At 39.2% G+C, this 25,384-nt stretch overlaps 1 protein-coding gene across 2 annotated transcripts in view; it reads right to left on the minus strand.

Moving 5' to 3' along the window:
- The window catches only part of LOC104911832 (glycosyltransferase-like domain-containing protein 1), a 62,849-nt gene extending 37,488 nt beyond the window's left edge, over window positions 1–25,361 (minus strand). For both annotated transcript variants that reach the window (XM_010714003.2, XM_019617315.2), the window contains exon 1: window positions 25,198–25,361. The gene's annotated coding sequence lies outside the window, so the exon portion shown is untranslated. The remainder of the gene's footprint in view (window positions 1–25,197) is intronic.
- Window positions 25,362–25,384: the final 23 nt, after the last annotated feature.

Raw genomic sequence — 25,384 nt, forward strand, 5'->3', positions numbered from 1 at the left:
CCCAACAGGCTCTGTCTCACAGCACAAAGACAACTTCTTGTTTAAAATCTGCCTATTACTTCTTTGCAGAACGCAGAAAGATGGAAAAGCAATGCTGCACAGCTTGTGTTTGTCTTCGAGGGCAATGATCATGGCACAGGCCATGGGATGAGTAACCCTTCTGAACATGACTCCTCCTCAACTTCCTCATCCCAACACTTGAGGTTGAGCACTAACAGGTAGAAGAGTGACTGCTTCAATGGCTGCAGCCCCCAGAAGAGTAGAACTATGCACCACGACTGGCAAACTTTAAGCCTAAATTAATCTCAAATCCACAGCACGACTTCAACTGTAGCTTCTAAGCAGCATTCCCTACTGTTACAACTCAAAGGCCGCTTGTTTGACAACTGAATTGACAACAAGCAGCACTTCCAGGCTTCCTAAAGAAGACATAACTGCAATCTGTAAACTTGCAACCTTTATTCTTGCTGCACCAAAATAGATTAAGTCTTCTGAAAACCTACTAAGATCTTCATTTACAAAAATACACTACTTCCATTGCATTACGCTACAGAAAATTCTTGCTTGCCTTGTTGAAAACAAGTTGTTTTCCTGAACCACTGACCAGATTGGCCAACATCTGGCTGGACCACAGCTGGTTTACATGGTGGTATATCCCCTGTAGCTTGCCTCTGTGCCTGCAGCCAGGCAAAGCATCTCTCAGCTCCCCAAGCTGTGTGGTGACTCCTTCCACTTCTGGGCATCATCTCATATCCTGTTCTTAAAGCATCCTGCCTAGCATAAATACATAAGATAAACAAAGAGAGAAGAAAAAAAAAACAAAAACAAAAACAACTTACACAGAATGTTTAAGGCTCACATGAGATATTCAAAATCCTACAGCGCTTCCCAACTCTCAGGAATTCTCAGTCATAAAATAGCATTTCCCTACCCTATAAGCATACAGGTAAGAAGCACAGCAGCACTTAAGAAGATGCAATTAGTTCTCCAAATGATAAGAACTTTAAAAGAATTGTGAAGATCTTAACTAAAAAGCACACCGTGAGGACTGCAGGGTTCAGCTCGTACGTCTGTGTTTCTAACCCTGAAATACAACAGCAGGAACTGGAAGCTGCACTTTAAAGATGTCCCATGGCTATTAATGCAGAGACACTCTGACACAAGAGACTGTAAGGGCTCCTTCTGGATTCCATACATTTAGAAAGTAGCATTCTGTAAAATCTGTATATTAACTTGTGCATGCTAAGCGAACAATGTTGTTACAACTCCTTACAAAAAAGCTGTTAATGCATATGCAGGGTGTGCATTTCAAAAACTCCGTATTTCCACTGCCTAATTATTTTATCCATATAAAGACACTAATGGCCTTCACCATTTCATGTTGTGGAAAAGCAAAGAAATTTAATCCTCAACTTTTCCCTTCCACTTACTTTCTTGACACAGCCTAAGCTTACCATGAGTACTTCGCATCTATATGTCTAGCCATTCTCAATCAAAATCTTTGAAGACCTTAAACTATACTGAATAAATTGTTTGGTTTTTCCAGTGGAGAAAAACATCTGCACATCACATTTCTGGTTAACTCACAGACAGGCGCAGACACACACCACGGTGGGGATGTGCAACTAAACACTGCCTATAATCTACTACTATGTATACAGACTACATAAAACAAGGGAAGTAGTTGTGACATTTAGTTAGGAGAAAGCTTTCTTGATTCCTAGGCCAAAAAAGAATGGCCAAAGACAAGAGATGTGATGAGAAACAGGGTCCAGGCTCTGCCATGAGGATGACCACAGCTGTGATGATCCATCCAATCACACAGGGTAGTTTTTCCACTGAGTTTGTTCCCCTTTTTCCTCCTTTCAATGGCCCCAATACATCCACAGAAGAAGATGACAAGGGAATGCTGCCAAGTACTGGGTATTAAGCAATTGATCATCTTCACAAAATGTTCTAACAGTATTTTGGGTAGCTCTTCAGTCCATAAGAGGCTTTTCAAAAGAAAAAAAGAAAAAAAAAACTATATCTAATAAGAGTACGATCAGAAAATGCAAGGTATAACAATTGTAACTGATAGAAAATTAGTTATTTCAACGTAACAGTTAACCCATCTGTCATGTAATTCACAAGCCTGCAATAACGATAACTTAGTTTAACAGAGACTGCTGGTGTTGGTGGATGGTATGTTGGTTTCATCCAACTTACTTGGACTGTGTTTATAGTTCTTGAAGGCTTAGGACACTTTCCAAGATTCATCTTTTTCAGCAGTGGACTTATTACAACAAATTTGTCAATATCTGTGATCTTGAAGTCTTCCATTAGGTTTAAATAGATGAGAGATACTTGATTTAGAATTTCTCTCAGTGGATAAGGGACTAATAGGTGTGGTAATGGGAGATGTAGTGCTATTTTTAAACTTGACAGGAGACATATTAGTTGCTAGTTCCCTATTACAGAAAAAGCACCAGTCTGGTTAATAATAGGCTGGCATGTAGAAATTCCTCCAATTTATTAGGAATATGATCAGAAACGTGTTCCACTCATTCCAAGCTTCAGACCAGCTTCTATATAGAAAGGTAAGCTGCATTTGTAACCACATATATACTTGAAAAAGTTACATGCAAACGTTTGAAGTGATAGGATTTGAAAGACGTGGTCTATAGTTCATATTGGCTAATTGATTAAAAGACAGAAGGCTTGTTAAAAGCCATCAGTAACTGCTGTGTGAGCTAACAGAATCATCCCACATCAAAAAGCTGGTCTATTTTCTACAGTAGATTTTAAGTAGTAAAAACTTAAACAATAAATCATTCTCGTATTTTGACAGTTTGGGATTCAGCCCTTAAAAACATCCGTCTTGTACAAAACCTGGAATTCTAAGAGTTAATCTAAACATTAGGCTTGGTAGCCTGAGATGTTTGGCAGCAACTTTTGAGTGGGCACAAGCCAGATTTATTTTACAGTCAGAAATTATCCATTTGAATATGTGATGAAAGGATCTGCATCTTCAGTCACACCTTGAGTCAATAAAAAGGATGGGATGAGTTCTACTGTCAGACCTACTTCTGCTGTGAAATATGGGAGGAGTCCCACACAGAGAAGTATTACTGAAGGACTAAAGTGCCAACTCCACAACACATCCCACTAAGGCAAGATCAAAATCAAATTCTTGCAGTATGTAAACTGGATTCTAGAAGGCGTGTCAATTCTATCTGCCATTTTATTCACAGAACAACCTGCAAACCAGCAATTCAGCATGATAAACACAAGGACTGGCCAAGCTACATAACTTTTAACCAAGTGAAGAGAACAGTTACTCATCAGATTTTCATTTGTTTCTCAAGAAGCAATGTTAAATTTCTACAGTAAGTTTCTACAGCGGTCTGGATATGATGCTCTTACAATCCATAAGGTGACATCAAAGCTGTAACGTTACCTGCATAAATACTTCTTAATTTTAATTACTAAGTATTATTTTAATTCAACAAATGAAACAGTTTTCAAGCTTTCAGCCATGCAACTCCTGTCTCCTCAAGAGGGACCTGAATGAGTGCTTCTTACTATGAGTGTACGAAAACAGAAACACGTCTCAGTAACTTCTGTCCAGTCAGCACCACGTTATTTCTTTCAGAAACCACTTGAAAACTCTCAGATTCCATAGTAAACGTCACACAACATCAAAAGAGGACTTCATACAGCCCTGAACATATTTTTTCATTTTAAGAATATTTTCTCCCTATTGGCAACTTCTCAAACAGAAGGATATATTATCCGCATCAATTTATAAATCTAGTGCAATTAGAGTTGTCAATTCTATTTAGCAGTGCAGCATCGTGTTTCCTGTAAATAGCCCAAGCCCTCTGAAGGGGCTGCAGCAGCATCGAAGGCTTAGGAGCACATCCAAGGCACGTTCCGACAGCATGCTGCAAGCGTCTTCCAACGTCTTGCTGGCACAAGAACTGCCAGCCTAATGACTGCAGGCAGCTCCTTTCATTTCTTGTCCACGGGGCCTGCAAAATACTCCCAAGAATTTGCTTAAAGCGATGAAGAAGTGCATATTCCTACACTTGATTTTATACTGCAAGTACAAGAAATGGAAGGGGTCTATCCCTTCCACTGGGAGGTATCTATGGATACACGGATCACAGAAAGCTGAAAAATACTGCCATCAGTTAAATAAGGATGTCTGTCATCATCTGTCAATTGAAATGGGGAACATTTCAGGAAATATTTCTTTTCAGCGAGATACAAGCATCTCAAAACAATCTGTTTGGGGAGGTTATTTTGTAAACAAGCTTAGGTTCTGAACTGATTTTTAAAAACAGATACTGCAAAAGGAATGAATATTGATGTCTGGGGGAAGCCCCAGCAGACAGGGAGCAGGAGTGGCTGCTTTTAGTTCCGCTGCAGGTAACAGCAAGTCAAGGACGTGCACCAAGGATGCAGAAGCCTGGTCATCCAGACATAACATTTTCCCTTGAAGGTTAGCAGATGGCTGTGATTAGAGAAGTATCATTAAAATCATGGCCATCGGAAATTCCATGCCTTAAAAACTTTGGATTTGTTGCACAGGTTGCAATCTGGCTATAGTACACGTTCTGCATTGTAATGATAGAGGTAAGAGCAGTTTTAGATGGGTTTCTCTTTGCAGGCTCCCCCCGCAAACAGGTACAATTTTAAGAACTGGGAACTAAATGCAGTTTGTAATGGCCACAACTACTGCTATGCAGAGAAAACACATCTTCCTTACAGGGCTCAGAGATGAAGAAGCTATTTTAAGGTTGTTACTGCAATATTCAGCTGCAGTTAAGCTGGCTATTACTAAGTTACCAATATTACTGATATGATGAAACACACAAACCAACATTACAAGCCAATATGAGAACACTACTTACACCTCGTAGATGCGAGTTCCCAGGAAAATCAACTGGATGTGCACATGTGAAGGTGATCTATGAAGTCGGTTTAGTTGCATATTTAAATCAAAGGTAGCTCTGAAAGATGCTTCACTCTCCCAATTTAACAACTGGAGAGCTAATTAAAACATTAATAAAGAGGGGAGAGGGACAAAAAAAGCAGTGAATGTTCAGTGTAGTTGCTGTGCATGCTCAGGTGAGCTGCCTTCAGCAAAACTAATCTGCATAAGGCAATGCAAATGGGGTACGTAATTTAAATCTTACCAAAGAAATGCTTTAGGAAGAGAAAAGAAGTTATTTCCATCTATCTACATGCATTAGTTAACACCCAGTGAAGAAACCCTAAACCCAATCGCCTGTACATTTCAGAACAACCAAGAATCTATTTGTAAGGTGCATTCAAACACCATAATGTGAACAAAATCTGTTTTGCATGCCAATCTCCTTGGAGAGGGCAATATTCATGCAAGCTGATTCAAGCTACCCTGAAGATACAGAGCTCTCTGCCTTCCTATGGCAGCTCTCAATGCCTGCGGACAAGAGAGATCCAGAAATGATTTTCCTGGAGACTATAGGCAGCTGCTCTTCACACTCGTGGAAGCATTTTCTTGGGCATTACACAAATGACTTAAGAAAAGAAAAAAAAGCTGTTTTTCTTTTCAAGCTGTGTAGACCATTTGATACTTACTGTACATTCAAACCAGCTGAGGGCTTGGCATCAGCACTCTGAAGGTGTGTAATGGGTACCTACTGAATGCAGACCAATTCACATGGCTTTGCTTATTTATAAATGCCACTCAGGCACTGCTGACAGCTGTAACGCCCGCCTGCAGTGGCACCTGGGATGTTGCTGACACACCACTACCTTTGTAAATCTGTGTCTACAGGCAGACGATTCTATGGAACTTGTTGGCAAATACACACAGTGTTTCTTTCTGACCGTAACTAGAAAGGTTATTTTAACTGCTGTGCTACGCTGTGCTGACTTCGAATGGGAAAAATGCTTTAGAACCAAATTTTAGTGAGGTTAATCCTCTCCACTGATTGTCTCGTCGCTGAGCAATAGCTCACCAAATTACTTTTGATAAAAAGTGTCTTCTGACCATATTATTGGACTGTGTAGAGTTGTTCTGTATACACGCATACTCATACATACACAGAAATTCATACTCCTGTTACTGTTATTGTTGCCCATTGACTTCCAAATGCAAAGTCTATGACTTGTAAATACAGCTCTTCAGCTCTCCTGAAAGAAAAGCACATGGTGTGGTTCTGAAAGCATAGGCAAACCAAAAAGAATTAACCCTACAATGAAGGCGAAAAGGGGATACAGGTCAGCTGCTCAACTTTGCTAAGCCAAAGCAGTCCTGAACTGTCAGAGGAAAATAAAACAATACAAGACCTACACAGATTTTCCAGTTACCAGACAGTTGTAAGAAAAGGCTTGTATTCAATAAACAAACCTCACGATTATACAACTTCTCACCAAAAAGTTTCAATTGCTTTCCAGTGTATAATTTAAACAACAAAATGCAGCTGCTTCATCTCCTCCCTTCAGCCCCACAGTCCTACTACATCTTCTGCCTGGTGTTTTCTCATTATCAGTAACAAGAGGTTTCATCTGTCTCCTTTCATTCAAAAAGGCCAAGGAGCTTAGAAACATTAATTAAACCTCATAACACTCCTGTGAGGTAGGTAGGTGTTATTATCTTCACTTTACAGATGAGAAAACTTGCATTTTAAATTATGACTCACACAACTTTCCAACAATAGTTTTATAGTAAAGCTGTGAGCGTCTTGCAATTCCCTATTTCCAACCAACAGAATGCATGCTCTCTTTCAAACTGGCAGGAATTTACTTGCCATTCTACCACACATGACAATTTTTGTTTTGATCGACAGTGTTAATTTGTCATTAGCATGAATCCTTGTAAGAAAATACAAATACATGTTCTACCCAGATTGTACTTTCATTATTTCATTTTCTGTTTGAGCTGAAAATGAGATGAAATTTTGTATCCTGTGTTAATATCACTCTTCATCTGGTTAGCTGATGAATTTCATCCTCAAAAAGAAAATCCATGCTTCTTGAAAGCACATGAATTGCTTCTTGTGACTGAATCCCAGATTTCTTCTCTCATTTACGCTTTTTTAGTGTATATCATTTTATTTCTTAATCTTTTACTTTCTTTTCTAATTACTTCACTTCCTCTTTGAATTATTCCTTATTATAACTGCCTTTTCCTGTATCTCTCTGTTCTCCTTTTTAAAACTTTTCCAACAACGCGATAAAGGATGTGCCTACATATAAAGAACAGCCTTACTTACAGTTTCAACCACTACCTTGAAGAGATGCATACCAAATCTCCTTGTCTCACACTCTCCCCGCTTCCAACTTCTTCCTGTGTACAGACATCTGCACCATCCCTCCTACCTGCCTGGCTACACTCCTAAATATTCTTCTCTTTCCTCATCCTGCGTCACTCCTAAAACTCCATTTCCTTCCTCACTGTTCCAGAAGCAAACTTTCACAGCTCCCCTGCCTTAACTTCCTTGCCTACATCTCTCATCTCCTCATAATTTCTTCCTTACTCAAATTGTCTCAAACACCTTTATAAACCAACTCTTTATTCCTCCTCCTCCTTCCTTCTGTATCACTATGGAACAGAATGTACCATCCACTGAAGCAACTTCTACCATGCATTCAATTAGTCCAAAAAGCATGAGAGTCCAAACCTAGTTTTAAAAGAGGCTAAATTTGTCAAGAGCCTTCCAGAAAAAGCTTTATTCCTCAAAATCAGCCGAAGATTTTTGTGTATTTTCCCAAACCTAACAAATCTGTAGCCCATAAAAGTGGCAGCCTCCAGCTCATTAATGACTGAATGCTTCTGAATGCACATCACTCAAAAAACAGCTATTAAAATAAGCAGATTAAATAAATTGTTTGTTGTTGTCACTTTGTTTTTACAAAAAGATCACTATATTTTACTGAAGAAAAAGAATTCTTGTATGCCTTCTTTAAATATTATTTCTTCTATTTCAGAACAGCATTAAATATTAAATTAGGCCTTTTTTTTTTCCTTTGTATCATACAATTTAGCACATCTTGTTTGTACTATCTGCTTTAATGAAGAGAGTTTGCCAGAGTACAGTAAAAATAGGTAGCTTTGTTACTCACATACAGTCTTTAAATGACAACTTGCAGGCCTTGAGAACTGCTCTCATCATATGGAAGCTGCAACAAATGTTCAGTCACTGCTTTCTGTTTCAGCTCCCAGAATTACAGCTGGATTCTTTAAACATTATGTGTGGTTTCTTGCATTTCAAAGCTTCTGAACTACTCAGATTGCAAGAAGCAAAAATTCTGCCCACAGACACCGTCTTGTTTCCACTGACTTCATGCTGCAGCCAAGAAGTGTGGAATGGAAGCAGGATGCCACAGTATACGACACCACTGAATGCTGCAGCCCCCATCATACCTCAGCTGAGTGTGATTCATGTTCACTTCCACAGCACAAAAAAAGTCGATTCCTTTTCCATCACTCCATGGAGGTAGAATCACAGAATGGCTTAGGTTAGAAGGGACCTCAAGGATCAGCAAGCCATAACCCCCCTGCCACAAGCAGGGCTGCAACAATTTCAGAAGTAGGATCTTCTATGCAGAAAGAACAATTATAGTCCTCCAACAGAAGAATTTTTTCCTGTTTAATTACCATCATACTACTTACATTCACATTTTTTCATGAAAAGCATACAGCCTAACGGAACAGGAGGGATACACTACAGCCTCTTACTGCCTGTTCCCATCTTGAGCAGAGTCTTAACTCAAGCTCTATCCATTTCTGCACACTTAAAGGTGCAGAGTTAAACTGTTAGGCATCTGCTGGCCAAAAAAAAAAAAAAAAAAGAGTTTCTATCCCTTGTAATATTCTGTAAGGTTACTCATCCCTTTACATTCAGCTGGTCACAGAATGAATATCCAAAGCTTCACATATGCAGCCAAGATCAGTAAGTATCACTAGCAGAGGCTTCTCAGAGCACATTAGTCTCACTCTCCACTGCTGTCATTCACTTTTTGCTCAATTCCAGTGTTTTGACTTTTTATTTTTAATTATTTTTTTTTTAATCTACATTTAATCACAAATGATGTGAGCCTTGTCTGCCACTGAATGTGCCACTAACGAGCAATCAGTCTCCAATACTTAAAAACAGGTTGGGACCCACAGAAGAACAGTTTCAGTGAAACACTCCTACACCTTTGGTTTCCTCCTCTGTGTGCAACAATCCATCCCATCTTCACTGAAATCACCCACTTTTCTCAAATAGCTTCTTATACTCTGTAAGACAGCAGTAGAGAATAAAAGTGCTGCTGAAATCCGCATCACATTCAAACTCGTATAATGCTTAAAAAAGAATGTTTTGCCTTCCTACTAATTACTTCACATTTTGAGGACCGTAATAATTTCCCCTCCCTGCAGCATACGAAAATCCAGAGTGAGACTTGGTTCTGCTCTTCTAAAAGCCAGCGCTGGGCAACATCAGAACAAAGTGTGAACACAAGCTTCTTAGCATCAGAGCAACACCGGGAACATCAGAAGCTGAAACGCGTGTAGGTGTATTAGCAGTCCTACCATCCATCTGTCAGATATCTTCGATGTTCCTGCACATCACCCACTGGCAGAGCTGTCTGCCAAGCAAAAATATTATGAAATGTTCATTATATACTAAAATTCCCCCCCCCTTCCCTCCTTCCCGAGGAGGAAATGGAAAAAGCAGTCCCTCCGTACACGCAGGCTTACATCGTTACCAAGAAACACTGAGACTTTCAAATTCTCCATAAAGGAAAATCTACCCAGAAACCAGCAGGCGGGACTGTGATTTTACATATATTTTAGCAAACTTTACTTACCACTGCATACACTGACTTTTGGTTCAGAGATATCTCATTTTTTAAGGTACGTTAAAGACGGAGTTTACAATTAACTGAACAGACAGCGTACAAAAGGCTTTTAGAACTACACCATATGGTCTAGGGAAAGGAACAATCTGGACTATCCACATTTCAATCTGCAGGCTTGTCCACCTCTATCACACATTGTATTGCTGTAATAAAATATTAAGATAGAAATGTAGAAGTGAAAATAATCTATCTTTTGCACCACCAAGGGAACAAGGCATCCTACAGTCTAGTGTGTTTATTAAATATTTTAAGTTTTATGATTTTGGCACGGTGAATCAGATACAGTCAATAAAATTCTCAATTCATTTAAAGCAGTATTTCCAGAAGGGTATGGGTGGGTATTCATCTTGTGCTTCAGGGAAATAAAAAATACCAGTTTACATGGGGTACACTGGCAGCAGTTTATGTAACAGATGACACATTCTTGGAAATCAAATAAAAGCAGAAAGAAAATACCCATTGTTGCTTAGTGAAGGACTAATCACATGGTCACAGCTGGAACCAGTGTAAATCATTCATTAATAAAATTCTGTTGTAGTAGTTACTTTTTTCTGCTTTTCAACTGCCAGCAGAAAAATCATCTTTCGATTCTTTGTAGAAATAATACATTTGTAAGTATTTTGTAGTGACTATTAAACTTACTAAATCTTTGCAGAAAAAAAAAAAAGAAATGCCTACAACAAAGACATTGTTGGCTCTAAGGAAAGATATATATATATATTTATGTATTTTAGATGCAATCCCAGAACACAGTCCAAGAAGATACTCGCCACACTCGGAGGTATTGGCCTGACTTCTGGTTGCACAGAATCCTAGAGGAAAATCAGCTGATGTCCTTTGCAGAGCAGATTCTGTAATACAAAGCATTTTAAATGCTCGATTTGACAGCCTTATGAGTCATATTCCTCAATGTAAACTAGAAACTTGCACTAGATTAAATACAGACACTATAGAAAAAGTCCATGTGCTGGTTAAGTGTTCCATAAGTACAGACACTGTTGGACATGTGTATCATGGGTGACCCAGCTTGGAGCAGGACGAGATGAGGTGAGCTGCCAAAGTTCCTTCCAACCTGAATTATCCTGTGACTCTATGACCTTTCACACTAGAGCTTTCCCTTCCTGAGCTGTGACCCTCCTTTTCTCTTTGACTTTGTAATCAATGCAACAACTAATCTTGAACTTCATGTTTCATTGCCTCCAACAGCAGGGAAAATAACACACACAAATCTATAGGACTTTGCAGAAGGAATTATGAACTCACAAAAATCATCTCATCCTTTGCAATTATCCTGAAAGAAATCTCTTGCTATATCAGTGTTGATACGTGAGCTGTTCTACACACAATTCCACGGGCCTTTTTTTCTTGTAGTATAGGAAATTACTGAGTAACGGTAAATAATAACTACACCTTTTAATGTTGAAAACTGCAGCAACATGAAGTAAATGGGACAGGTTTTTCTCCATTCCAAGAGAAGAAAAAAAAAATCAAAATCACATTCCTTATTTGGTGTCAACACTGCATTTTAAAATGATCAAGAATCTCTTTAATTGAAAGGTTTCTTCAAATGTAAAAGTTAAAAATATATTATCTCCCTGACTCTGTGCCTACTAAGCAATCTGAGCAGACTTAAAGCATCCTGGCTTGATAGGATATCTCTGTTTCATTGCAGAGTCTGCTAAGGACTTCTCAAACCTCTATCAAGCCATGGGCCCTTGAAACACAACCACACAAACCCTCTGCAGCCAGTGGGAATGCTAAAGTGTACAGCCCAACACGTGCTTACATTTCCACATGATCAAAGACTCAATCCTTCAGTTTACTGTAGTTATCCCTACCTCACAGTGACATCTTCTGTAAAGAGATGTACTTTATTTGTAAATGGTTAATGTAAACAAGAAAGCCCGGGTTTTCTAGTAATTAACTACAAGTTGTATGAAATGACAAAGTTAGTAGTTAGTGTTACTAGCATTATTTACACAAAGGAAAAATCACTACCTAAGAAAACCGCAGCACATAAATGAAGCACATCTTAGATTGTCACATTCAGAGACAAAAAAGAGCCCCAAATTTCTTGCTAACTTCTATTTTAGTAATTATTAGTCTTTATCAGCACGGGCAAATCTGAAGACAGGCAAGTGAAATGAGTACATAGTTGACAAGGAAGTGCAACTAAACACAAGCAGTGGCAAAAAGCATCAACTCTCACATGTCCATGATGTGGATAGGCATCATTTGAATAAGATACCATTTTCTGCTCTCTCTTTACAAATACCAAAAAAAATTGCTTTTTTTTTTTTCTAACAGAAAAACGCAGTCAAGTAGATTCATGGCTGAACAAGATCTACAGTTAAGTTTACTTTATTCTGTTTGGTGATGTGTTTCCATTTCAATAAAATACGATGAATCATAAAATAATAAACATAAATATCATTTATGCAGAGCTGATGAGTACCAGCTTCTGACTCTTAGACAATTTCTGCAGAAGAACGAGGTAATACAGTTCTCCACCTGATTGTGTTGGAAGGGCCATCCCTAGCCCCACGCTTGCCAGACATTCTGCTTTTCAGAAGTCAGTCCAAATGCCTTTGAAACATAATGAAAACAGGCCTACAAAGACTCCTCCATAAACTTCCTACAAAATACTTGATTTTCTTCTTCATTTGTCTACTTCTAGATGAGACATGACCAAAAAAATAGTTAGAAATTCATGGGGAAAAAAAGCCTTTCCAAAGGCAAAAACAGTGTCTCAAATTAAGTCCCATTCTCTGCCACTCTTCACATGCCCACATGCTATTCTTGTAGAAGCCACGCCACACACATCTGACAGGAATTACACTTTTTTTTTAATCTGCTGCTAACACCTTACAGAGTATATTGTTTCTTTTGACACTGGTATCATCAAAAGAACCATGACTAAATGGTTTTAATGGTTTCCACGCCTAATTGCTATTATGTGGCCATTCGCCAGCAGCAGCGCAAGGCCATCATTCAGACTACCTGAGAAGTGATGACTTTGGGTGCAGCCATAAATCCAGAAAGCCATCCAACCAGCACCAGAAATGGGTCCCCACGCGTGCCTCAATGCCATTCTGATGGATTTGCAGTGACAAGCAAGGAAGGCAAACAGTATAAAAACACAAAGTGCTGAAAATACATATCTGTTAATGATTTTTTCTCATTGGAAACACTGTACCAAGCTGTAGGTAGCCTAGTTCCTCTACGTGAAGGGTGACTGGAAAAAAAAAGCAGTATTTAGGTTAGCTAGGAGACGAGTGTGACAGATATAAGCTAATGTTAATGCTACGAAAGCTAAGATTTACCTTTACTAATCCCTCTCAGTGAAAACAATAGGACACGGAGAGGAAATGAAAGATGACAAATATAAGACAAGGGAGCACATTGGTGGAAGGTGGGAAAAGGAGAAACAAGGAGGCACAGGGGAGGGCTGCTGCTGCCTCACCTGAAGAGCTGCAATTTGTTTGGATCAGCTTATTTAAATTAGTACAATAACACAGTCATGTAGACAAGAACCAGGATTATTAATTCCCATGGATATTATCCAAGTGTGCATAAGAAGCACAGGTTCAGGGATTTAAACTTCTGGGATGATTCATACTTTGAAGTCAGCAGTAGTAGTAGTTGGCAGAGTCTACAGTGAAAGGTAGCAAGCAAGAGGAGTCGGATTCCTTTAGGTCATTAAGGCATGACGTCCTGACAGCAGTTATGTAAGAAAAAAAGGTATTCATAGGAAGGGAATGAATGTTTCTAAGAACTTGTAACGCGATGCTGGGAAGCACTTGGTGTTGCCACACTTTTTGAAGAAATAAACCACTGCAGAAAGAACGACGATGCTGGATTAGAGGAAAAAAATAAAACCTGCACCAGGAGTGAATTGCAGAAAGCAGTGAAGAGTTGATTAGCATTTTTGACAAGAGAAAAGAAGGGGCCCAGGTTCAACCTAATAGCTATCTTACAACCTAGATTTTATTAAATTGGCATTATATTTCGTAACTGCATATTAAAACGCTTCCTACATTCAGCACTAAATAGCTTTAAGTAAATGCTTTGTTTTCTTGAGCATGACAGATCTTCAATACCAACTGCAAGTATCAAAGCAATCCTTCACTCAAACGCTTTCAGAATTTTTTTCCCCCTCTCTTCTCACTTACAGATGTCCAAACCTGGGTGCCCACAGCTTGTACGTAAACCTGAAATATGGCACTTAAATCTATTCACTGAAAGTCAAATGCTCCAGTGGTCTGAAGTTAAAAACTGAAGCAAAAGCAACCCCACCAGGAACAGAAGCATTTTCTCCAGCGGTGAAACACCAGAAGGATGTCTGCTTTCAAGTTCTAACTCTGACGTTGTCAAGTTCACACATTGCTGCTATCCTCACCCCACCCAGCCTGTAGCTTTGTGATTCTCTGCAAGGTTGGTAAGATTTCTTTGAAAAACTAAACCAAGTGGCAAGCGCGCATGCCAGGTACAGGAGGGCTTTCTCAAAACGCTCACAGCGTCACTTTTCATCTTCTAAGACATACATTCATGTGATCTTTTAATAACTATTTATTTCACACCAAACCAGGTATCTCCCTAAAGCCTACCAATACAGCCTGCAGGCATATTTCTTAAATAAAAGTACTGAATCCTTGTATACTTCGCATTTGCATACTAAAGGAATGAATCAGTTATCACAGCAGTAGTAACACTATGCAGCAACTGCTCACCTCTTGCTGAAGGAAAAAAAAAAAAAACAAAACACCCTGCTTATCTGTTTGCTGTGACACTGTACCAACTGCATTTCTTCCGTTCCACAATTGTGGTGCATCATTTTCTTACAAAACTATGACAAGTATGACTGCTCGTTAAGTTGCTCAACACATCTGCTGCCTATTTTGTATATATAAGCCTTATCACCTCTTTACTTACATATTTCTGCTTAGAGGTTAAAGAAATCATATGATTCTATGACTCTATGAAATGGTACTACTGGTAAAGCAATTCCTTGTTGCAATATTTCAGATACTTCCCTGTGTAACTCTTGCTACTTACTGTAAACAGAAGTAGTTTCACTACTAAATGCTTCAGAGTTCACAAAATTAGCACACAACGGGGCTTCCAGCAGTGCTTATATGAAATGATGTAAGAAACACAAGGTGCTGCATCAGGATTGCATTTGACAGTATTAGAGGAGCATAATGTCTGGCTGTGGTCAAGCATTCAGAAAATAACTTGCTGTATTTGAAAACAGGGAACTCAGTCCCTCCAAGAATTAAGAAGTGAATACTGAACATTTGTTTACAGTACAGGAATAACGTTATTTTGACCAAAGGAGCAGACAGACCTGAGACACAGGAAAGCAGCAGAGGAAAGTCCAGCAGGAGAGCAACTGCCCATGTATTCATGTAAGAAATACTGAAGGAGAAATAAACTCTTTTGCTCTACAGGATCACAATTAGGGCTTTTGAAAAATTACTAGAAATGGAGAAAAACTGCGATGGAGGTTATCAATGCATGATACATTATCGCTTATTATCTAAAAAGAAAGCCTTATCTGTTACACAGCATAGCACAAGCTAAATGCCAGTTGGCTTAAAATATTATGAGAAAAGGCCAATTTCCAGGAAGGCACATGACTGAAACAAGGCTGATTCTGAGCTTATAATCAAAATTGCTTAAATCTCTGATCACAGGAGAAGCATTTTAAGAACTTGCCTAGGCCTGTTTTTGCCAGCCTACCCCAAGCAAAGAGCTGCACCACTCGTGTGGTCCCAAGGGCCAGGCCTTCACCAACATCCCTTGTCCTAACGCTTCAATGAAACAGGAGATCCATGCTCTTCTAAAATGAAGACATTTCTCAGGTGTTGCATTACCTTTGGCACAGTATTCTCTTTGTGATCCTAACTACAGAGAAACAAGTGTAATGGGATGTATTCATGTTATTCACATTCCTATACGAAACATGGCACAGCTTTACATTTACTGCCTATAGATGAAGTGCCAGCACCGTCCATGCAAGCGATGCTGCGATGTAATCTTCTAAACGGTGCCATGACAACTAATGTAATTATACTGAAATAGTATTAGCTATATTTATGTTGGGGATAGTCTTACCACAGTTCTTAAGAGAACCGTTCTGCTGCTCAGGAATTAGCCCTATCTCCTCTTCTCTGTAACAGTATAATTAGTCATTTTGACATTTTTTGCCTTCCACAGTGACTAACAAACTCCTCCCACTCATATAATTCAATGCAGAGAGCTCAGATTTAAATTATATGGTTCAGGTAATATATACTCAACATGATCTCCTTTTTTTTTTTTTTTTTTTTCTCTCTAATATCTTCTTTAATTCAGCTAAACAAGCTAAAGGAATGGTTAGTGTTTTCTTCCACCCCCAATGGGATATTTGGGCTTTTTGCAAAACAACCTGGTAACTCATGCAACTTCCATTTTAAGATTCACTTTGTGTTAACATCTTCCAGTTTAAGGGCAGCACAGCATTTTACCTCCCTGCCCCTAAGACCTAGCTGGGAGGAGGTCCCCTCTGCAGGCCAAGCCACAGCCAGGCAGCTCCAAGCCCTTCTTCATGTCCTCCACGACCACATGCAAGGCCAAACTGAGCCTTTTGCAGCAGCAAATCAACCCAATCATCAGGAATCCATACGCAGTTAATAAAAAAAGATACATCCACTACATACAAACTTGTAATTATTGTTAAAACTACATGGCTCTGTCAAGCGCGTGCTGAACCAGGCCGCATGGCCTTGCATCCCAGCTAACGCAGAGGAAACTCAACTCTGGTTCAATATTTCCTTGTGACTGAAGTGCAAAACATACAATCTGAATGTGTACAGACTAAGCAGCAAATCAGGAGCTCACAAGCTGCCAGTACCTCACTCTGCAGGCTACCTCCAACAGATCTGTCAGCACTTTTAATGATCATCATCCTACAAAAATACCGGCTCACATTCAGCCAACAAAATATGAAAGTATTCTGAGTGATGTTCTTCCTGTTTATTATTAATTCCAAAGTGGATGTTGGCCCTTAAAATGCTTTGAAGACCTTACTGTTGTGTTTCAATCACTGGAGATGTGATTGCAGTACGCACATCCCTTTGGACTAAATGCCCCGATCCAAACATCTTACAGGTACATTAAAAATTGAATGGGCATAAACAACTCCAGCAGCTTGGAGCTTGAGTTGGTATTATAGTGATCTCTGCAATTCATAAACATCAACATTTGGGTAGTTTGCATGGGAATACAAGCAACTAATTATTATCTTTTGCTTAGGGGCACGTACGGTGAGCTCTACAGGTATCGCTACTGCTTTTTGCCTAATATATTGCCTCTTGAAGTCTTTCAGAATAACAACTTGCTGATACACAGTGCTACCAAACTGCTTGATATTCAAAGAGAATACGCCACAACTTCAGAAAGATGGTGCTAAGAAAGAACAAGTAGTCACAAATAACTGGCAAATGGTAATTTCATATTGCTCACTGAGAGACAAATCACATCATTACGTAACACAGATTTTCTATGAAAACATCCACGCTTTCTAAAAGGCACAAGTGTGAAAGCGGCCTTTACCTTCTTCTGGAAAACTGCTTAATTTTGCAGTGTTTTCCGAATTACTACCTGGATGACTTGGGTTTACTGATACTGCATGACTCCACATTCAACAGCATTTGACTTCAAAGCAGAATTTGGCCCACTAAGTCTCAGTCTGTCTTTTCCAGCCAGAACTGTAAACTTTACTTTCATTTCTTCAGGTAAGTGATTGGTACAACTGGTAAGCTGCAGTTTCAATATTACAAATAATGAGGCAGCACAAATTCTAGAAAATGGAAACTTCCTGGATAAAACTAACAGGCTCTTCAACCATTATTCGTAATGTTTTGTTATTAACTATTTCCTCACTAATTGACTTTTTTTTTTTTTTTTTTTTCAATTTAGACTGATGTTTGCAAGGTTGCTAAATAAAGCAGCAATTGAAAGACTGAAGACATTTTACATATGCTTTACAGCTAATGAATTTCAAACTTTGAAAGAAAATACAGTATAGAAGTTGGTTAAAAACAGCAGTGAGATTCTGTAAATAGATTCAGTTCTTCAAAAGGATATCTGCCACTGCACACAGCTTTAAAGTCAGTCTTTCAAGTTACAACTGAACAAATCTTTACTTGGCAAAATTACACTAGATAAATATATATATATTAAAAAATGCAAGTGTAACAACAATACAGCAATCTGCTAATCATCCCCCAAATAGTCTTTTTTTGGTACAAAAAGCTCGGTAGGTTCCAGCATCATATTTGCATGAGTAATTTGGGGGCCCTACTCATCTAAGCTGTTCCCATGGCATGACTGTGTGTGCTCATAAAAAGACAAATAGGAAGGGCCCATGATTGTGATGGGGAAATCTTTGTGAATGATAGCAATATTAGGCAGATGAGTGGCTGACATTTAGTTTACTGTCAGTCACACATATAAAGTCGTGCACAAGTTTTTCAGTATGCGGCACAATAATGCTTTCATCTGCTGTTATCTTGGATGCCCTTATGACATATTTCTATTTTCTTTTAAATACTGTAACATGAAGTCTAGGAAAAAAAATCTCTTCATTTGCAGATTGATGATCACTGCTACACTAGTTGCGTGAAAAGCACCGCTGTTTAGTCGTTTCAGAAGCCCAATCATTAGGATTTTGCCCCATTCCTAAAATTCACTTTTCTTCTATGGTATCAAAGACATAATAATGCAGGCTCTTACAAAGAGCCTAAAATGGATGTCTCAATTTAAAGTGAGGCAGATTTGAACATAAATCAATAGAAGTAGCAGGTATCATTAAAAATTGCTGGCAGTGAACACGTGGGGTCCTTTCAAACACCACGAGAAAGCTGTAGCTGCAGTAAGCAGCAATATCTGCGCTAGCTTCATCTAGCTAGCAGAGATAAAACAACAAAGTCACAAGAAAGCTTTAGCAACCATGATAAACATTTTCCAAGAATGCACAGTATGTAATTACTCTGCTGTCATATGCAAATTCTTTGTCACTGCATCTGCACCGCTGCTGGTACCCGTAATACCTAGACTGATTCAATACAGGTATGTTAGCATATCTTTAAAACAACACACCTTCCACTTCTTGTCTGAAGACCTATCCTTTGATTTGTTGAAATGTGAATATAAAGAAGCAGAAATCCTTACAAAGAAATGATAATAGCTAGCTGCTTTGATACCTATGGCAACGTGACTGAAAACAAGCAATTCAAAGAAACAACTAATTCAGTTTAAAGTTATGAAGTTATGAGCCTTTTTTTGTGCGTGGTCTTTAACTTATCTGCAAAGCTCTTTCATCCAGTTTTGTAAGTAAGTGTAAGTAGCCATTCTGAATTGATTATTACAACTTCAGCATGAGTGACACTTGACTGAAAAAGTAAAAGGACGTCAGTTTCCTTTCTTTGTTTTCATTTTCAAAGAAGTCACAAGAAAATGTTCTTCTCTCTCCATGCATTTCTTCTATTTAGAAAGGAAAACTAAAAATTACAGTGTGGGCACACGGTCTTCTCCACAGTGACTGAACAGACTGAAATACTTAATCCAGCAGGTTAAGGTAGAAGCCTAGACAGTGTAAGCTGAACATCAAGTTCTATCTTCCTAAAATTCCTACACACAGGTACATTTGCACAATTTGCTCTCAGTCACCTGGGGTCTACATTCTTCCAATGCACTTTGAAGTTATCAAACCAGCACGTGGCTCTTCTTTCCCACAGCAATATAAGTTCAAGAAATTCAAGGACAGAGGAGTTCATTCCATTTTTCCCCTTTTTCTGAAAATTGCACTTAGATCTCAGCAATTCATCACGCCATGGGATGTTATGGTTTCAACTTGCACGGAAGAGCTCAGCAACCTGGGCAATTAAGCTTTATGATAACTTCATATTCATTAGTTCCACAAAAGATATAGAAATACACAACTTTTTTTAGCCTCCAACCATCTCACAGAATAAAAACATGCAACACCAACCAGTAAGCTTTTGCTGACCACAGAACACATACTTAACTTTTGTCAGATGCTTTCAGAATTGTGGTTACTTGCATGTTCTAGGACCGTGATTAAACTGCCTAAAAAATTATAACACGACACAAAAGGCAGCTTTTCTGCATGAAAAGTTTCTAAAAAGCCTTTAGCTTCTTCCAGTACAGAAGATAAAAGTGTATTTTAGGTCAGTATTTCCTCTTTAGGTTTCCTTCCGAGTTGCAGAGAGGCTTTTTAATTTCCATTCTAAGCCAGACAGCCTAGCAAGCTGGTTCAGTGCTTTAGAGCCATCACACTGCCAATCCAGGCTTTATTTCTGATTCTTATGCCCCTGCTTAGCCAGGGTCTAGAGTTCTGCTGAGGCTGGGTATGTTCACCCTGAAGAACGACACTACTCCGGTTCTTCACTCTGATCCATTAAATGATATTTTGATCAGGTATTGAATGATTTGGGTAAGTACATGGCACCTGGAAAGCTACCTAGTGAGTGCTTTGATCCCATTAAAATCCGGATATCTGCTGCGAGAAAGCAAGGCACTGTTCTAAGCAAAAGACTTTCACTTTCAGCTGCAGCTTTATGAGGAAAACAATCCACTCTCAGATCTTAGCAAGAATATTGCTTCCTTCAAGTCTGCACCCCTGCCTGTGACAGGGTCTCTTAAGCCAGAAGTTACATATCCAACAAGCTCATGGATGCGTATACCTCTATATACACAGATATATATTGAAATCCATATTTTGAATACTTTCAAGCACATCATAAGGGAGATTTTTAAATTGTTCCTAACACGGTCCCATCTAAGTCATGCATTGAATTGCCCTGTTATATGAATATATTATTTATGAAACATTACAGAAACATTTAGGTACTTCAGGATTTATTTAGCAATTTTTTTGCTTTTACAAGCAAAAGCTATTCTGGCCAAGGTCCTAACAAGCATTGATAAACTGATGGCATACTTGCAGGTTCCAGCCAACACCCATGCAGCTGCTTGAGTACCTATCTCTATTTCATCTCATTAACAAAACACAAGATCCTGTCACAAAGTGTGCTGAAACAGTGAGTTAATGAGCTTATGTGTTGGAAATCACCTAGAAATAATTATTAACTATTTACCAGAATTGTGTGAAGTTTCCAGTAAGTAATATTCAAATTCAAGTTATAGGAAAAAACAGAAAAAGAACATATCAGTCTATGTATAAACATGTATGAGTACATATAAAGCACCAGTTCATGTTCTACAAGTGCTTTTTCTTCTGCATGGGAAAAGCCCATGCTACACCTCTCTGAAAAAAGTAAAGCCATCTCCCCCCACACCTCAGCCACTTCCAAACCAAAGTGCAACGTGACATTTGATGCACACACTTTCGAAATACGCTTAGCAAGCGAGTGGTAAAGTCCTTTTTAAAGATTATGTGAATTACAGGTATGCAGATGGAAGTGCTCAAAGGGGCTCTAGCTGCAGTCTCTGAAATACTTTCACGGCAGCAATCACATGATTCAAGACTGTTTGAATGGTGACAGTAATGAGTACAAACACAGGACATCATTTTGCTTGCACTAAGCAAAAAAAACTATAGCTAAAAAAAACTATATTTTAATAATTCAGGAAAGAAAACAAAAACAAGCATCTAGCAAATAAAAATAACATCCTAAAAGAAGAACTTTTCCTGGTTTTAAATTATGCTTTATCATTTGCAAGCCTCCAATAGTTTAAAAAATTCTTACTTCATCAGCTAGTCTTCTATTAGGCTTTAATTTTTAAAAAGTGCCCTCCTTGTTAAATCCAAAACGCATTCAATTTAAAACATAGCTGAAAATCCTTCCTGAAAAGGATAAATGACCACGAGACCACATTGTGATAGCAATGGTAATGAGAGGACGGTTGGACTAGATGATCTTGTAGGTCCTTTCCAACCTTGCAATTCTATGATTCTATGAGAAAATTGTGCAAAGTCAGAAGTAAATGGCTCCAAAGAATACAATGCATTGGACACAGTACTCAACAGCACACTGCAGTCCCGTAGCCCTGTTTCATCCCACTGCTGCTCCAAAGGGCGCAGGGGGTCAGCAGAAGGCTCCGCAAGCGTGATGGGAAGGGCTCGCCCCTGGGCATGCAAACTCTTGACTTGTGCCACAGTGCAGTAGCTCAGGAACCAAGAGCTGAGATGAAACCTGAATTTTGTTGTACTCCTAACGATGACACATGCACAGCAAAGCCTACATATGGAAATTGCTAACATCTATGGAGCCACTTAGCTGCACGCTGAAGTTTGAAACAAGTTACAGATGGGCAGGTTGTGCTTACCTACCCAGTACACGCCTGGTACAAATAAATGAGGGGAAAAAATGGAAGTTTATCATCTGTGCAAATGATGTTGGCTGTCTGCACGCTCCACAGGTTGCCGGCTCCGTAGCCACCCCAACAAACACAGGTCTGCCATCAGCTCGCTGTGCTCTGCACACATGCTGGTAGGATCCCCATGTGGGTTCCCCCCTGTGGTTCACACCATATGAAATCAAGCACGATGGAAGTATTTCAGAAACAGTAGCTAAGTTACACTCTCAAAAGACAAGGCTAAAATTTCCATGGACTTGCAACTGGACTTGGGTATCTAAATGTCTACATCCTTTCTGAAGATGGCAGTTCAAAAGCTTTTAACTGTCTTTAATGCTGAAAAGCCTATCCTGTATTTCATGTAATATTAACCACAGTTAACAGGTTGACTGCAGTCCTGGCACACTCAAAATGCAGGGGATGCACAGAATAGAGGATAAGATGGTATCAGCTCTGGGTCACCCAGGAATGTCTCCATTGGCAGGAATGCCAGCTGAATGTGGACTCTGCTGAGAAGTCAACCGTTGCTGCCAAAGCAGTTTTTAGCTAAGGACAGGACTTGCTACCACTGTCCCAAAGAGTCTGAAAACTTGCGAGGCTGCACAAAAGCACTACAGGTAAAAAGGGATCAAAAAAAGTGGAGCAGAGAATCAAGACAGCACAAAATAGAAGAGAGAAACCATGTGGTGGAACTGTCCATTGAGAAGGCATCTTGATGGTTGCAAGCATTGCATGAGGACGGAATGATCTGGAACTTTCTGTTCACTTCAGTAGCAAAATTTAATTAAATTTGCCATATGGTAGATCTAGAAAATAATTAATCATAAGTTAATTCATAATGAGCATATAAATACATATATATATTACTTCATGATACTGGATTTCATATGAATAATCAAATGTTCCTATTTCCCGTAATAAGTTATGATTCTTGTCTTCAGTTACTTTCCTCCATCTCTTGTGTATCATCTACCTTGAAGAGATGCTCCTACATATCACAACTATGGGCACGACACTCCCACATGCACCATGGATGGCAGGTAAAAGACCACCTTCAAATTGCGTAGCATGCAGCAGTGTGTGACAGCTTTCCTCCCTTTAGCAATACCTGAAGGGAAATGCACTGTTGAGGAACCTGGCTTTTCAAAGCTCTGCTTTGCTAACAACATTTTGCTCTTTGTCTTTGCTATCTCACATGGTAATTGGTTGCCAATGTAAAAAGCCAAATTAGGCAAGACTTTCCAACATTACGTTCTGAATGACATACTATTAAATCGCACCACAAAACCTTATAATAAAAAAAATAGTTTTCCTTATACAATTCACACTATATTTTAAAACTTCCTAAAGCATTTACCTACTCAACTGACAGTTTTACAATATTCTTTTTCTGTTTTTTTTGTTGCTTTAATCTATCGAAGAAAGTTTGAACAACCTCCATGTCATGGAGACCTCCAGATAATGCTGCTGCAACACAGGATGATAGAGCCAGCACAGTTCTGATGCCTCAGAGCATTGAATCAACAGAGCAGTTAGAACACAAGAAGAAATGCATGTTCAATATAAGCAACATGATTTAAGAAATACTTGAATTCTCTGCTGTTTTGTAAGAGCTTACACCGCAGCCCTTCCCTTGTTGAAGACTGGAAAAATCTTTTTTCATTATTTGACAACATATTTTAATTTAACACATAGGAACTTAAAACCTTTAAGCTTGTTACCTTTCTGTCAAATTTAGTTCGTGTTGCTTCATGTTAGTTCAGAAGTTACTGGAAAAGAAAGGGGAAGGCAGAAGGAAGGGCACTGACATACACAGTAATCACAGAAGCTTACTTCCTTACACAAATCGGGCTTAGTGCACTCCTATGTACCTAGAAATTATAGAGATGAAGCACCAACTCACTCTTAAGAGAAGCAATCCTAGCTGGTTTCAATGCCTTAGAGATACAGAGGGGGCTCCCTTGCCTTAAAATTCTGTTTCTAATGTATACTTAAATCTTTTACATCCAATTAAATGTATTATGTCTCCGTGTAAGGACAACTAAACGTTCTCACCACAGTCTATTCGCTTTCAACAGTTAGTTTAAAACCATTGGTTTGACCAGTGAAGTTCCACATATTTTGATATTTTCCTTTGAAAGGGTGAAGGTAAACATTTTTTGGTTGCTCTTCCTACTCTGTTGTAGGCCCAGTCTCTTAGGTCTGTCACCTGCACATGGCCATATGAAGCTGCTCTACTGGAATTACAAGCAGGGTAGAATTGTTAGCAGACACATCTTATTCATAATCTTAACATTTCCCACCTCTGTAGCAACTGTGTGAGTCCAGGTTTTGATTAGAAAGGATAAAAAGAAGTCAGCAAGCATGTTGCTAATCTTGCCTTGAAGGAAAAATTCCTTTGATTCCCCAAATCTGTAACCTTATTAGACTTAGCACACATTGAAGCATGGTGTGAACTGTGTCACACTCACTTCTGAGGCAAGTGGAAGGAAAAGCATCTACTGTACACCAAGAGCACTCCCCAGTTGTGCAGAGCACAATAGCAACCTTCAGGGCCTGTGAGTGCCACCACACCAACGCTCAGCCAGGACAGATGAAGAAAGGCCGTCCCCATGCAGCACACACTGAACTCCTCACTCCATCCTCCTGTGCCTGCTCAAACAGATGCTACGTGCAGATACAGACAGCAGTTCAATGATGCAGGATGGAGCTGAACTAATGGGTTTGCTCTGGGACTGACGATAACTCCGCATGGATACAGCGGCCTACAAGGAAACAGTGCACTGCCCAGGACCCCCAGCTCTACACGGTGGTGAGACACTCAGCTCCAAGGTCTTATGTTTTCTGTCTGAACAATATGGAATTACACACTTCCATTTTTTCCCCCACTAAGAAATGCGTCGTATTTTAGTATTTAGTATTGTTACCTACATCCAAAATGGGGAGGCAGTACCAGGCTGTGCTGCTTTACGTGTCTTCCACAAAGACAGGCCTCCTCTTCCTCTCCTCTATGGATCTCAGTGGTGACCTCTGTTCTGCTTCAATCCAACCAAAAGATGATAAAGTGCAATTTTCCCAATTATAATGGTGTTCTTAAGTCTGAATGAAGTTTAAAATA

Source organism: Meleagris gallopavo, chromosome 7 (genome assembly GCF_000146605.3).
Source record: "Meleagris gallopavo isolate NT-WF06-2002-E0010 breed Aviagen turkey brand Nicholas breeding stock chromosome 7, Turkey_5.1, whole genome shotgun sequence".
Classification (NCBI taxonomy): Eukaryota; Metazoa; Chordata; class Aves; order Galliformes; family Phasianidae; genus Meleagris; species Meleagris gallopavo.